Raw genomic sequence first — 14,126 nt, 5'->3', positions numbered from 1 at the left:
CAAGAATATGTTTATATGCAAGCCCACTAGTTGAAACAAGGCATTCTGGTAAATATTGCATTTGTGGAATAAGAGTTAACCCACTCATGTTTAGCCATCTATGGGGGTGGCCATTTTGTCACTTCTGTCGACTGAAGCTGACATCACAACTGCTCAGGGCTCAGGTAGCGACCAACCACAGCTCAGCTTCAGAAAACAGGTCAGCCGTGATTGGTCCTTACCTGAGCCCTGAGCAGTGGTGAAGACATCCCCACTTTGATGTCTCCAGTGGGAGGTTTCCCCTGGATGTGTCTTCAACAACCAAAAAGAGTGCAGTTACCTCAATTTACTTTTGCAGATAAAGGCAACGTTGAAAACTATAATCTGCACATGCACATGAGAAACTAACATTTCTTTCCTAAAAACTTGCAAAATGTAATATCCCTAGTACTTTCTGAGAGGGACTTTGCAAAGTCAAAACAAACAGGTTTCACTACTGTTTGACCTTAGTGTCTAAAAGGCCGTCACTTGGCAACTGACCCCATTGGGAATATTCAGTATGAAGAAGCCAAGCAACAGACTTAATAAAAGACACAGATTCTGTGACCTACAGTAAACAGGCACTCAAAGTTTTCCCAGAGCATCTGCTTTATGAGGAAAGCACTTTGTAAAGTCAAAGTAAAACTTGTGTATGCAGTCTTTCTAAAGCCTCTCACTGACAGCAGCCGTCATAATTGCATGTGGTAGTCATAACCTGAGAGAATCCTGGCCAGAATCTTGATGTGTAACCTTTACCCAATGGGGAAGCATTTGGGTAATGAGGTCTGGCAAACCACCCGAATGCAATCTTTTTTTTCCTTGATCTCAATTGAAAAAGGGGCACGGAGACTCCGCGAGGACGGGACCCTTCTCAATTTCACACAAAGACTAGCACATAAAATGCTATTGCACGGCAAACTAATCACTCCTGCTCCGAGCGGACAATTTGGTCACAAAGAAGTGAGACTGGAGGATTTGTTGTCAAACTGCAATTGTTAGAGTTCTGAATTGTGGATTTGGATATTGACGTAGTTGTCATTGTTGAGTACAGAACACATTCACTGCATCCGACAATGAAGAGAGTTGAAACTCCCTGTGCGGTTCAGTTGGAAATGTGTTAAGCCTTTAACAATGTGCACTTGTGGAATATACAGTGGAACAGTCAAAATCAAACAAGACTTGGGGAGTTTAAACGATCATCATACTGGTGCAATATATCAAATGAAACATCAGCAAATCTTGTGAGACTTCATCACTGAACATCTAAAGCATTGCTTAACTTGCTGTAGGTGCTTTGGTCTTAGTGATTCCACCACAGCAGGGTACAGAGTGAGGGCCAAGTTGAAAAAGTGATCATAACCATGGGTAGGAGAAATAATCGATTCTGGATGAGTCGCAATGCAGATGTAATGATCCTGAATCAATGAATACATTTTAATAATTGAATATATTATGTGTTGCTGGCGGTCAAAGCAGACAATCCGTCGCACACATACTGCACCAACATAAGCCATTTCGTTGAATAACACATTTATGTTTCCCCTTGGTCGAAAAAAAACCCCTACAATATTATTGAGATTACATTTTCATGTGTCAATGAGTTCATCTTGTCTTCTTATACTGTATATTCAAATGATTACTTTTAGGACACTGAGGTTTTTTAGTCAAATCTACAAGTTTCAACGTCAAGAGGCAGCTCCTCTTAGCTCCTCTCAATGGCACGATTAATACATGTTTCAGTCTGTCAAAAATATGAAAAAATGATGCGATTTTTCTCAGGTTTCTTATGTCTCTGGTTGGTGACTAAGTAGATTTGTGTGTGAAAAGACTGTGATAAGGCCTAATGCAAAAAACTAAAAATGTCTTTTTTTTTAGTTTTTTTTGTCGATAGCACAACTAGGATCTCCATTTAGACGCCTCCCAGCAGATTGTCTGCCTTCTAACTATTATGTTACCCTTTAACAATGAGGTGCCTTTAGATTTCAATCAATTTGAAATGTGCATGTGTCATTTGTTCAACTTCGCACTAAAAAATGATGGGTTGTTTTCCTAACTCACTCGCTGTGGATTTTGATCAGGTTGGGTTAATTATTTTCACCCAACAGATTGGAATTTGGCAGGCTGAACACGGCAGGCTGGTAGCCATTTTGGAGTTTTGATGTGTAATGAAGTGAAACATTCTTCGAAAAGTTGGGACGCAGATGGATGGATGGCCTAGTGGGTAACACCTCTGGTTTCAGACATGGGCTTCAAAACCGGGTAAGGGTGAATGATAACATCTAGTTAGGTCTCTAGGTAAGACCCTTTATGCTGATTTCCTGCCTGAATAAAAATGGGTGGGTTAGGTAATGATCAACGAAGACCCAAATTTAAGAACCGTGCCAAACTTATGCGAGTGACTCACTGTGGCGACCCCTCACTGGGCAAAGTTTGTTCTTGCTAGAAAATGTTGGTAGCAAAATTAATGTTATTTTTAACCACAGCTTTACTGTTAACCTGGAAATCCATTTCTTGGTAACTTTAACGCATCAATATGGGTAGTTTTTTTACCCCTTGTTGGATCAAAATCTTGGCCCAACATGCTGGGTCAAAACCTCAACCCAATGCGCTGGGTCTAAATAACTCAGAATTGGCTTTGTCCCTTTTGGACCAAGCACTGGGTTAGCTATTTCTATGCTATTACTCTCTGGCAAACGGCCAAGCTTCACTCTAATCGCCAGCGTTTACATGGCAACACAGACACACAGCATTTCCCTGACTCAGTCTTGGAAAACAATCTAACCGAAGGGCCAGAAAAGAAGTAATGAGATTCTCAGTTTTCTCTTCATATTGCCCAACGGCTGAATCGTGATCAGTGTTGAGTTTGCTACCGCAACACGGACTCGACGGGCGGAACCGCGAAAGATGACACATTGTTTGCTCGGCACAAGACTGGCCATTAGGCTCAAGCTGCACGGCAATCACACACATCATGTGCTTCATAGACAGACTGCAGTCATCCAATCCATACTGTCATTTTCTCCAATTTGTAACAGCGCAATGTGGCACAGCAATATGTTTGTCTGCGTGGGTGTGTGATGTGGTGCCTTTATGCATGACGGCTGCATTTTGCCTGTTTCCATTAGCACCTGGCTGTCTGTGCCTGACCACCACTCACTGTGTGACTGCTGTGTACCAGAACAGATTGTGGATGGACTTTACGGTTCCATGTATTACTGTTTTTTGTTTTTTTTTCTTTTAACCTTAACGTGGAAGTCAACCCAAACATATTTTCCCCAGAATATGTTTTATGCAAGCCCACTAGTTGAAACAAGGCATTCTCATTAATATTACGTTTGTGGAATATGAGTTAATCCACCCGTTTTCGCCATCTCTGGGGGCGGCCATTTTGTCACTTTTGTCGAAATGACATGACTACTGCTCAGGACTCTGGAAACGACCAACCACGGCTGACCTGTTTTCTGAAGCTGAGCCGTGATTGGTCGTTACCTGAGCTTTGGGCAGTTGTGATGCAATTTTGCTGCTCAAGTCATATACCACAAATGCAATATTAATCATAGAATATATTCTTGAAAAAAATATGTGTGGGGTGATTTCCACTTCAAAATTGTAGCTTTGAAATCATTTGTCAGGCACAATGACTATTTTACCTTTCAGTTCATAGGTTGGTTTTTAAGGTCCTGGTTTGGTTCAGGAACAAATCTAAGTGCATTTAAAATGAAACATAAAAACCTGATACATACCAGCAGTAAATGCAACAGTAACTAAAAGATTCGCAAATTAAATATATAACAACTGGGATCTGTTCTTTTCACGATGAGTTCTTTTTGGGAAGTGAATGATGCAGACAAGTCCAACAATAACAGTTTGAACAGGTCTTATTAACAACGTGTTACTGTAAATGGCAAAATTCACAACAGGTGTTTGATCCATTAATCGACCAACACATTCTCAAGGACATCCACTTCTCACCTCTGTGACTTTTCCAGTTTCTCCCCATCTCTGTTGCAACCTGCTGATGACACATTGTGACCACCACCCACTGAGAGCATCCTGTTATAAGCCTCGCAGTGGCGACGAACTGTAAATCAATTGTTAAGTGTCCTCATGGTCTCATGATGTCAAAATGTGAACAGCATGATGAAGTGGACTGTTTAAATAGCAATTCTGATTGAATCAGAAAATATATTGGTCCATCCATGGACCAAAGCTAAGTGTCATCAGTAGGTTGCAACAAAGAGGCAGACAAACCGGAAGAGTCTCAGAAAGGCGAAGAAGTGGACATCCGTGGAAATTTTCATGGATCAAACACCTGTTGTGAATTTTTTTTGCCATTCAGCATTCAAAAATTACTGGAAAAACTGAACATATGGACTCATGCATTCAAAAGTTTTCATATGGTTAAATTAAGTTCACCTGTAAGGATTAGTGTGCATTCTAGGTTCCTCCAGAAATTTCACCTGAAAGTCCAATCCCTAACTTTTTAAATATAGTTGGTATTCATTAAGCTTCTGACCATGTTGGGTGAAATATTTACCACTCACAATCGGTACCATTGTAGTATTTCTATATTTAGATCAGCATCTGTCTAATGTCACATTTGGTATCGCAACAGGCTCGGTGTCTGCCAGGCAGCCCCGAGCAGCTGGTTCCAGCCTTTACTCAGCCCTGTCATAAACATACTCAGGAGGCCATTTTGGTGAAAGGAATACATCGCCTTCACTTGAAAGCGCAGACAAAGGAGTGTGCTTACAACAGAGGGAACTTGTTCAACACCTCAGCGGCACGTAAATTGCACATTTTCAATCAATGTCCAACTGTGTCGTCTTCCATCGGCGAGGCCAACCACGCGGATGCTAATGAGTTCTTGCATCTAAACAGCAGGTCGTGGCTGAGAGTTGGCCCTCCATCCACGCATTGACAAACTTGGCTGCCATTGCACTACTCACGCTGATTATAATAGAGCCACATGAGATTTAACCACTACAGATATTTGGCATAAATGAATTCCTAATGATGATAATAAGCAGATAAAAAAGTTAACATTTGTGGAACTCTTGATATCACTGAGTGTGGGTAAATTTTACAGGAAATCATATTACAAATCCAGCATCATCGCACTTGATTAAGTCTGGCCTTAAAGGGGGGAAATCAACCCAACCATATTTTTTTCAAGAATATGTTCCCAGCAGGCGCACTAGTTGAAACAGGGCATTCTGATGAATATTGCGTTGGTGGACTATGAGTTAAGCAGCAAAATCCACCCCTTTTAAGCCATCTCAGGGGGCGGCCATTTTGTCACTTCTGTCGACTAAAGATGACATCACAACTACTCAGGGCTCAGATAATGACCAATCACGGCTCAGCTTCGGAAAACGCTGAGGTCAGCCGTGATTGGTCGTTACCTTGTCCTGAGTAGTTGTGGTGTCATTTTCAGTCGACAGAAGTGACAAAATGGCCTCCCCCAGAGATGGCTAAAAACGAGTAGATTAAATCTTATTCCACAAACGCAATAGTTATCAGAATGCCTTGTTTCAACTAGTGGGTGTGCATAGAACATATTCTTGAAAAAATATGTTTGGGTTGACTTCCACTTTAAAAACAAAAATAAATAAATTTTTAAAAAAACCTTCAGCAATCAGTCAGTTTTCTTGATCGACCACAGTGAACCTCCCCCTCCCCACCCCCCCACCCCCCGCTATATCATGGATCAAGGTTTTGCGCTTCTATTTTGGTTCAACTGCTGCGAGATGAATCCCGAAATTCCACAAAAATCAACCATGTTAAAATTCCTAATGATCAATTAGTTGATTGGTTGACAATATCTATTCCATATACAGTACAATTTCAGGCTGCGCTCTTATGACTGTAATGCATTGTGCACACTGTAATTTAAACATGCTGGACAAGGAACTTCAATACCGCGTTCAAACCATTTTGTAATGCTACCCACCTAATTGAACAGCTGCATTATTTCCTTATACATACACACACAGCATGATTGCATGTTATTTGACAGTGAACACAACATCCAATCACGACACAAGTGTTGCCCCTGACAGGAGTTGTCTGTGACGTCATGGCAAGCGGCACAATGCGACGCTGAGGTGACTGCACGGGAATTACATAGCAAAATAATCCATTACTTTTCCTAAAACCTCGTGTTTTATTGATCTCCATGTGAAGCGACATGCATGTAAGCTTCACTCATCTATCAAAAGTGATACTATACATCATGTTAATACTGTGTGTATTTGAAATATTGATTGGAACTCGACCATGTGTATTCATCTGCAGCACTTCTAACGTGTACAGCAAATAATATATAGACCGGGGTGTCCAAAGTTCAGCCTGTGAATCACCCGCAGTCCATTAGGTCATTTTCATATAATTTATTACGAACAGTAATGACGCTTAAAAATCTAATTTAGCCTTTTTTTTGTCTCCTTGGATTTATATGGGTAAATGTTCCGTACTGAACAGGCCATGCTTTAGTATCCCATTTTGAAAAAGTTATTGATGATTTCAAATTTTAGGAGTTCATAGTAAAGGCAATCTCTGACAGAGCAAATGGTGGCAGCCCATTGAAATATACTTATTGCATAACAGTAGAGAAAAAGGTGCAAACAGTGAAGACAAACAGCTTCATAATCCAGTGGGCTGCACAATTTGCATGTGTTGCCCTTCAAACTCTGCGGATACAAGTGCATCAAAGATCCTTACGACTCATTAAACTCACTACACTCACTGCACGCTGTTGTCATATTTATGAATGAAATACAATGACGTCCACCACACATATCGGCGCAGCACGGAATCTGTCTGTACGCCTCGATCAAATTCAGCAGAATCCCGTTACACCACCAGCGCCACAATTTAGACCTGGTTTCATCTGGTCTTAAATCTAGTCTGCTTTCAGCCACCAAATTGTCTGTTGTGCCAGGGTCATGTAAAAGAAAACGGTCCGCATCGTGGTCTGCCAAATTTCCATAACACTGTAAACTAGACTTGCCCCGGCACAAATTGAAGATGTACCAGTTTTTTGCCCCGGCACAAATTGAAGATGTACCAGTTTTGACACCAAGCTTGCATGCACTGTCTATGAAAATTTAGCCCTGAGCAATAACATAATTAAATAGAATGTCAAGAATCCACTTCAACTTCTTCTGGTGTGTGCAACATGTCCACCAAGGGGCAGTACAATAAAGTCATAAAGACAAAAATGAAAAAGATTTTCACAACCACTGTGACTCAGTAAACTGTAACAAAATACTGTTTTTTCACGGAGGATACAGAAAATGTGTTTGTGAGTATTGTGATATGTGTGAATGTTTTGTTACACCATTTGTGTTCGAATATCTGGTGCTTGACGGGTTACAACACTGCGACTAACAACGCGATTTGTTTGCCCGCCTATGGTATTTTGCATTGTGTGTTAATGTTAAGCTAGTGAAGACGAATATCTGTGCCTATAAAGAACAAAATCAGAGCAACCCAAAATTTTGCAGTGGTCTCTTAATTCCAGAGCTGTCTATAAAAACATATATTTGATCGATGCTTTCGCCTGTGAAATAAATTTATGTTGAAAAATGTCAAAGTAGCCCTTGCATTCTTCGATTTTGCTGTGTGTTGCCCTCATGTCCGAACATGTCCGGACTGTAGACCTTTTGCCCAGTGGCCATAAAAGGATCACACAGGTCAATCACATAGGACAATACAAATTGCAAAAATAGGACAAAAAATAATAAAAGGTCACAACCAAGCGGAGCAAAGCAAAACCAGAGGCAAAGTCACCACTGTCATCACAGTGATGGCTGCATCTGCGGAAGGGCTGAAGTGACGGACGGAGACAATCAACACCTCAGACCACAGCCAACAGCCCAGTGACCTTCGTGACTTAACTACCATTTTTGCTTGGACTCTCGTCCCCAAAAAGTGGTTCAAATGGCACCGTGGGTGTGAATTACAGAATTGCTCAAGCCCATTATATAAAGACTGTAATTATGGCGAGGCGGCTGTGGCGATGACATTGTAGGCCAGTAGTGCTGGCCCCTCACAGCAAGAGAACTCAATCATACTCTTTCCTTCCTTACCGTTTTATGGGTTTAGTCTGGGTAATTCTCAGGCTCCTTTACAGCACATGTGTCAAACTCAAGGCTAGAACTGTCTCCCCACTCAAAGGAATCAAGTCTATCCACTTCATGTTTTGTGCTAGATGGATTTGTCCCCCTTTCATTTTGGCAGAAAATATGTCAAAAAAGGCTATTTTTCCTCACTTTTTACTGATATTACACCAAGCTTTTTTTCCCCCCACCAGATCCCTTCTTCAAAATGTCATGTTTGTATTTGGTTGTCCCTATTTTCTATACCTTCTGCTTTAAGTACTCAATGTTAACAAAACAGTAAAACAAAAACAATGAAATCCAGCGGCAATTGTGTATATCGTCGCTGTCATGCGAAAAACACTTATCTCCATTTTTTTTTTCATTTTCTTATTTTTACATGAATAGTGTTTCCACGATACAGACATAGCGTTAATGTGAAAATTTCCAAAGTTGGAGATAAGTGTTTTTCACAGGACAGCGACGATATGTAATTATGTATACGACTCTCTCAGGGAAAGCGTAATTACAAATTAAAATGAATTTGGATTTTGGCCTGTTTTACTGCCAATTCTCCCTCCTACCACCCTCCTCTCCGACTTGTAGAAGGGGCTAGGTGGCAGTGAGCCAAGTGCGGCTGTTGTATACATTTTCTCATGAAAGCAATTACTTTTAGGGGGAAACAATCACGTTCAACGCAAGGAAAAGCTTAATGACATACTTGCACAACATGCATGTGCTATTTTGTCTTCGCAAACTCTGTCTTCCCATGCTGGGGCGAGGTAATCTCCTTAATCATGGAGAGAATCTCAGAGGAAGACATTCTAATATAGCCAAGTACCCCACCTTCTGCCATAAAAAGTGACAGATATTAGTTTGGGAGACAGGTAGCTTGAAAAAGACAGGTGCATCGTACAGCACACACTGTTCTTTTGTACCCCAAAATGTGCTGTCTTAGAAGTAAAATGTCTACCCCGTGTGAATGTATACAGTATTTACAATTAAAAGGTAAAAAGCTATAACATTTTTATTGTAGCTCAGCAGAAAGACAAAAGATTGGAGGCTTCCTGCTAACAAGTAATGGGCAGTTTAGGGTTTTTGATCACTAAGAATTAGGGATCGACAAGTATCGATACCAGGTATCATATCGGGCCGTTGCCAGGCTTTAATTCAAGGTATTGGTACTCGCGACGGCGCATCGGCAGCCCCTCTTGTGAGCATTTTACCATCAGGAATTAAAAATGTCTGACGGATGCACATTAGTATGCAATTTGTGGATGTATATGTATATTTATAAGATTTATGTTAATGCTTTGTAGGATTTGAACTGGATGTCACTATTTTAAGTCAGGGTATGTTTGAATTAATAAATGCATCATTTATATAGTCAAACAAATGTGACAGTTAAATTTTCAGTCGACAGATATGACAAAATGGCCGCCCCCAGAGATGGCTAAAAACGAGCAGATTAGCTCTTATTCCAAAAACGCAATATTTATCAGAATGCCTTGTTTCAACTAGTGGGCTTGCATAGAACATATTCTTGAAAAAAATATATGTTTGGGTTGACTTCCACTTTAAGCAAGTATGAGATGCATGATCTGTACTGGATCACCTGGCATGCTGCTGAACATTTTGCATTTATGGTTTATGATATCACCATGAAAAGTGCGGGTTTGCCTTATTTGCCAGAAATTCTGTGTGGTGTTTGCCTCCAGTTGCCTCCACTGTGATATTTAACAAGCTGTCTGCAGCTTTGCAAGTGGCCAGAGAAGTAAAAGTCATTAGTGTTCCTTATTCCATATCTCCTCTGTGCTTGAGGGAACGTCATTAGCACTGCACCCTATGTCAAAAGAGCTTCTGCATTGGTTCTATTTCTTCCCATGCCTCGGCGTCATTCATTTCTGGAGCGCCTTGGCGTGCAAGTGAACCAGCTGAGATGAGGTCGGATCACAAATGAAGAGGTCAGCTGTTTTTGTTTGAGCGGCGGGTCAAAACGAGCCCTTTTGGTTGTCTGGGCGATAAAACACACGTAGCATTGTTCATCACCTCCATGACTGCTTGCAGTGAGTGCCGGCAGCGGAGGATGGCTCATGTTGGGCGTATGTTTAAATGACTTTCTTGGGAAGCGACAGAATGATTTGTTTTACTTGTCGAGGGCAAAAAGTTAAGCATATCATTCTTACGTGATTCCATTTGGGTGTTTGCATATTTGCAAAATCTTGTTATCGCTGCAGAGGAAGGCGCTACAAAATGAGGGATCATCTCGATTTGGTTGAACTGCACATTTATACTTTAGCAAAACACCGGCAAACACATTTGTAGGACCACGAGATATTTCAATGAGTGTTTGTGCTCCAATTGAAAATACAGGGGTTGCTGAGTTGTTTTTAAGTCACAGTCTTGGATTGTAGTTATAACAACATGGCCATAAGTGGTTGTCATGAGTTTAAAAAAATAAAAATAAATAAAGAAATATTGCACTGAGACACAGTAATCCCTCATACCATTACTGGAGGCTTTTATTTACTCAATTGCTGATGCTAACTATTAGGAACAAGACTATTGTGATTAATGTTAAACTGGGGTGTAAAACTAAATAAAATGGCTGTCATAGAAAGAATGCAGCTAATTTATTTGCTGTAAAAGACTGAATGAAAGATTGTGTCCCCACATGCCCTAACTTAAATTTAGACCGACCGGTATTACTCCACAGGCTACTTGTTTACAATACCCGAGCCGGTAAAACTGCAGACTTTAATCGTTCAGAGAAACTATTTCTGTGCCTCGGTTGACTCTGCTGTTTTGGTTTACACCCGTTCAGGTGGGTTCATCAGTTGACTCTTAACATCTGTGTGTTAGAAAGCGGCCATCTATGAACTGACCTTGTGATTAGAATTGTATGAGGGCTTTACTCATTGGAAACATAAGAGAGTAATAAAGAAGGCATTCATTTGGAAGGGTGGTGATTACGAGAAACCTGGCATCTTAGAGTCTGACCAGTCAAGCTGAGACACTCTTGCTCATGAAGTGAAACAATGTCGGTAAAGATATTGAATACGTTCACATGCAGTCAACAACACTTTCAAAAACGGAAGATTAGCAATATTACGGGTACGCAAGTAAATACCCTTAAAAATAATGTCAATAATAATATGCTCATATTACTTTTTAAAAAAATGTGCAGCACTTTGTATGCATTAATGGTTGTTTTTAAACTCAAATAAAGTTGCGTTGAGAGTTGAGTTTTGAGTGTTCTGCGCATTTAACGATCAATCACAGCTCACCTGTTTAATGAAGCTGAGTCGTGAATGGTCGTTATCTGAGCCCGGAGCATCCGTGATGTCATTTTCAGGCGACAGAAGTGACAAAATGGCCAAAATGGCCTGAGATGGCTAAAAACGGGTGAATTTTGCTGCTTAACTCTTATTCCAAAAACGAAATATTAATCAGAATGCTGTATTTCAACTAGTGGGCCTGTATAGAACATATTCTTGAAAAAAATATGTTAAGTTTGATTTCCTCATTAAGGTCGGCTCAAAAGCAAAAGAGCAGAGTTCCTCCTGCTCTTCCCAGTGTGCCTCTTAATTGGCAATAGTGTAACACCAGAAACACCTCTGGGCAATGCATTCACCACTAATCCAATGAGCTGGCTAGCTGAAAAAGACTCTCATACAACAATGCGTGAGAAAGCCGGCAGAGGTGAGAAGAAATACAGTATGTAAGCGAGGCAGCAGATAAAGCATCCGAGTGTCTCGTATGCAGATTGCTGCCGACTGCCTGTCACGGTGGGCCCAAATTACCTTTGCTATCTCACAAACACTCGTGGCAGCTGCCTTGCCTTACTCGTCCAGATCCAACGGCGCAGCCCCACCTGAGAGACAAACACAGCGACTCTTGTTTTTCTTACTGGAGGCGCACCTGCGTCGCCGTGCACGTGCTATCAACCTCTTTGCTCCGCCCCGCACTCCACCTAATTGAAACAGATGGAGGAGCCGGAGCGGGCGAGGAGGGGGAGGCCCTGAGGGGGACTGTGATGGAAGAAGAGGCGAGAACGCGGGGCATGTTGAAGTTGTTACGACCGTACCACATTCAGGTGCAACTCACACTTATCCAGCACGTGCACATAAAAAATGAAAAAGGCCACCACTCAGTAAGTAGAATTAAGTAGTGGAGTAAATGCAGGTTTTAGCGGTGACAATTTAGGTTCCATTCCAATTAAAGTAGACATGGGATGGGTTCAGAATCATTCAATAACCTCTAAGAGGGATGAGAATTGATGACAGTTTAGCGATTCTGATTCCATTAGGGATAATGCTTATTGATCCGATTCCTTATCAATTCTTGTTGGGTTAGGGATTGAAATACAACTGACGTATATTGTCACTGATGTTATCATGACATATATCATTACATGCTATGTAATGTTGTTTTCTGCAAAAACAACCCAAAAAATTCAGTTTTGTACAAAAAAAAAATTGTGCTGTTTTGTACAAAACAAGAAGGTGACTCAAATGTACCCAATTAGTGGATTCGTCCATTTTTTTTTTTACCCAAAATTGTGTTATTTTTAACGCAACTGTTTTTAGATTGCAAAATTCAGACTTTTCGCCACCTGAGAAATTGTACCATCAAAATATATTGAATTGAGAATAAAAATACACATTCATGTGATTTCTTTGCATATATTTCCATATGTATACCACAGAAAGATGGTCAACAGGCCCTGTTTGAGACACAAGAATGCTGAGCCTCTCCGCGCCAACTAGTTGCATGTGCTACTTTGACATTCAGTTGCCTCCTTCAGGAGCAACTTGAATATTGCAAGCTTTTTTTTTTCATTGTATACAGGCGCTTTTATCCCTCTCTCTATCTCGCTATGCATCTCTATGCATCATGCATTGTGTGGTATGGACCATTTTTTATTTGTGGCCCTGAAATGCTAGTGCAGGTAAAATGTCAGGATGAATATAACATAAACAAACACAATGTGCTTTCGAGGCCCTAAATTCAGTCACTGCCAGACATTTTCAGACCCTCTTTTACCCTAAGGCTTGAAAAAATTTGAAAAAAATATAAATAAATTCCTAGGATTGAATGGCTGGACTGTGAAAAGACAAATAACTACGTCAATGGCAGTGAATGAGTTAAAGTGGAAATCAACCCAAACATGTTTTTTCAAGAATATCTTCCCAGCAGGCCAACTGGTAGAAACATATAACATATGACTTAAGCAGCAAAATTAACCTCTTTTTAGCCATCTCAGTGGGCGGCCATTTTGTCACTTCTGTCGACTTAAAATGACATCACAACTGCTCAGGGCTCAGGTAACAACCAATCATGGCTCAGCTTCAAAAAACAGGTGAGCCGGCATTGCTCATTACCTGCGCCCTGAGCAGTTGTGATGCCATTTTCAGTCGACAGAAGTGACAAAATGGCCGCCCCCAGAAATGGCTAAAAACGGGTGGATTAACTCTTATTCTACAAATGCAATATTTATCAGAATACCTTGTTTCAACTAGTGGGTTTGCATAAAACATATTCTTGAAAAAAATATGTTTGGGTTGACTTCCACTTAAAGTCATTGTCGGGCAGTAATGAGGAAATGTACATCAAAACAAGGGCAAAGTAGCCACACTAGACATTGGTACATTATTGATTCAAAATGGTGTCAACATGTCAAACTATAGTCGAAAAATGCATCAATTAATGTGGGAATCGGCGTAATTAAGAATTGTCAATAAATGACTAATTTCCTACCTGCAGAGCTGAACATCGAGCAGTGAGAGCTTCTGGGTCTTGGCAGCTAATTTACATCAGACCAAAAAAGAATGGAAATTGTTTGTTAATAAAGAATAAATCAATGAAAAAAAGAAAATAGAAAAAGACTCTAATTAATTAACACCATGCAGAAGAAAAGTTACTGTGTCTGCAAGCTTCCCAGATGAACGACTGTGCAAAATGTGACTGCTGCTCTCGGGCTGCCAACCCAAAGTCTGTTCCCCT

General features: G+C 40.7%; 1 protein-coding gene across 2 annotated transcripts in view; it reads right to left on the bottom strand.

Moving 5' to 3' along the window:
* shank3a (SH3 and multiple ankyrin repeat domains 3a) overlaps positions 1–14,126 on the bottom strand; it is a 201,565-nt gene that overhangs the window by 173,238 nt on the left and 14,201 nt on the right. For both annotated transcript variants that reach the window (XM_086027945.1, XM_086027946.1), the window contains exon 4: positions 13,881–13,926. The gene's annotated coding sequence lies outside the window, so the exon portion shown is untranslated. The remainder of the gene's footprint in view (positions 1–13,880; positions 13,927–14,126) is intronic.

This window comes from Filicampus tigris, chromosome 4 (assembly GCF_054856515.1).
Source record: "Filicampus tigris isolate MCC_2025a chromosome 4, RoL_Ftig_1.0, whole genome shotgun sequence".
Classification (NCBI taxonomy): domain Eukaryota; kingdom Metazoa; phylum Chordata; class Actinopteri; order Syngnathiformes; family Syngnathidae; genus Filicampus; species Filicampus tigris.
The sequence above is the reverse complement of the archived record's forward strand: the minus strand, read 5'-3'. Positions and strand labels throughout refer to the sequence as shown.